At 51.7% G+C, this 2,262-nt stretch overlaps 1 protein-coding gene across 1 annotated transcript in view; it reads right to left on the minus strand.

The window, feature by feature from the left end:
- LOC103588237 (disrupted in schizophrenia 1 protein-like) overlaps positions 1 to 2,262 on the minus strand; it is a gene marked incomplete at its 3' end in the record, with an annotated part of 29,241 nt that overhangs the window by 25,109 nt on the left and 1,870 nt on the right. The gene's annotated exons all lie outside the window — the stretch shown is intronic.

Below are 2,262 nucleotides of genomic sequence, written 5' to 3' on the forward strand. Positions count from 1 at the left end.
TGGGGCTGCTACAGCGAGTCCCCAGACCGGCAGCTACAACAGACATTCATTTCTCAGAACTCTGGAGACTGATGTCCGAGATCACGGTGCCTCCACGGCAGGTCCTGGTGAGGGTCCCCTTCTGGGCTGCAGGAGGTGACTTCTGAGTCCCCACGTGGCAGGGAGAGAGAGTGCTCTGGGCTCATCTTATCAGGGCACTAATCCCATCATGAGGCACCACCCTCATGACCTAATCACCCCCCAAAGGCTCCACCCCCTAACCTCATCACACAGGATCAGGGTTCCAACACCCAGGCTTTAGGAGAACACAAACATTCAGTCTATCTCAAGCCTCGAAGGAGCAGGAGGAAGCTTTAACCAAGTGGCCCACTTTATCCAGACAATCTAGATAGTGTGAAGAAAACGGTTCTTCTGGAGAGGGGAGTGTTTGAAAATAACTGAAAATGTCTTTTTTACCTTCCAAATGCCATGCCTGTTTATTTCATACATGAATACATTCATGCAGTTAGCATATTCTTTGGTGACCCAGTATTGCTGGGCTGTGGAGCTGAAAGGTGAACAGGACACGTGCCTGATTCTTAAGGAATTCAGCGAGTGGGACAGGGGTTGAAATCACAAATAGACCCCCTCTTCTCTCCTGTGCACAGGAGCTGTGTGACCTGCCCCATCAGCAAGGAGCACGTGAGGGTCCAGCCACCAGCACCGCGGCTACAGGGGCGCCACACGGTGCACGCTCAGTGATGTGCCCTCCAGCATCTGGGGACGGGGCACGCTGAAGGGAGTGCACAGCAGATGCAGGCTGCAGCTGGGTGGTGGGGGTCACTCTGAGCAACGAGCAAACAGAAAGAGCAGGCACGGATGTGGAGGATAAATGGGTTCTGAGACCTGGAGAATAGACTTGTAATCGCGGGAAGAGGGAAGGGTACTAAGCACTTATGCATTGTGCCAAGATCAGAAGTACTGGTATGAACTAGGGGTCTTAACATAGGAACCCACAGGTAGATACAGACACCACTATAGATGCAAACGAGTGTGCACGTGCACAGATCTTCCATCCGTATCTACAGGGAAGGCCCGGGAGCAACGATGCCTCAGTAGCCATGGGCACGCAGAGCGCACAGAGCCTGATTTCTAAACACGCTCCTCACGCAAGGATTGCCAGCTCCCTGGAGAAGTGGCTGCTCGCGGGGCAGAGCCAGGGCAGGACAAGGTCAGTCTGCAGTGTCCTGCTGTGCCAAAAATTAGGACGTGCTCGAAGACCAGTGGGAACACGGCACCACCTTAGCTCCCATGGGCCAAATCTGGGATAATTTGAGACTCAAAATAAATAATGGTAACAAAGGACAATCCACTAATAGAACAGGAACCCGTGCATCTGTGCTGACAGGATGCTGACTAATGGAAAGAAAGACGGCACAGAGGTTTGATGCAGAGCAGTACACTGCTGGAATATCTGGTCCACAACCCACTGATCAGCAGCCAAAGGAAAAATGGCAACATTGCCATGGAGACCCTGGAAGCCACAGCCGGGCCCGGCGATGGAGGTAACACCCACACCAAGAACACACAGCATCATTTCCAGGAGGTTCCATCAGGACTGCATGATCTGGTCATGAGGAAGCATCAGGCGGACCCAAGTCGAAGGTCATCTCTCAGAATATAAGGTCTGTGGTCCTTATAACTTGCAGGAACACAGAGGATGGGGAAAGATGGAGCAGTGAAGAATTGCTCCAGGTAGGAGTGTTGGCGTGAGCAGGACCGCAGCCATGCTGGTGCCTCAAACCGCATCGGCTTGAAAAGATTTTAAGGGGACAGTTTTTTGGGTTTTTCTTGGCACGCATTTCTCTGAGTTCCCTCTTTTCCCATGGTTGTTTGATATTTTGAACCTCAGTTATAGGACAAGATGACATTATTTACATGAGTGTAAAGTTGTTTTCCAGCCACCCTGAAGCTGCAGACTTGCATGAACTATCCAGATCCTCAGAAACCAAAGAAAATGTCAATAAAGCTGTGCTGATCCTACCCTCCAGCAGGACCCTGAGATAACAGCAAGGATGGGAGCAGAAACCATATGGAGCCTGGGCGAGACCGTGCACCTGGCTCATAGACACTTAGCCCCTGCGGCTCACGTCCCCTCCCTCCTGCTTTTTGTGTCCCACATTCCATTCCCTCAGCCCCCTCTTTAAAAAACCCTCAGTAAACCTGAGTCTCTGAGATGGCTTTGGTCTGGCCACTCTCTTTCAGGTCTACCAGAGAGATGGG

Source organism: Galeopterus variegatus, unplaced genomic scaffold (genome assembly GCF_000696425.1).
Source record: "Galeopterus variegatus unplaced genomic scaffold, G_variegatus-3.0.2 Scaffold537, whole genome shotgun sequence".
Taxonomy (NCBI): Eukaryota; Metazoa; Chordata; class Mammalia; order Dermoptera; family Cynocephalidae; genus Galeopterus; species Galeopterus variegatus.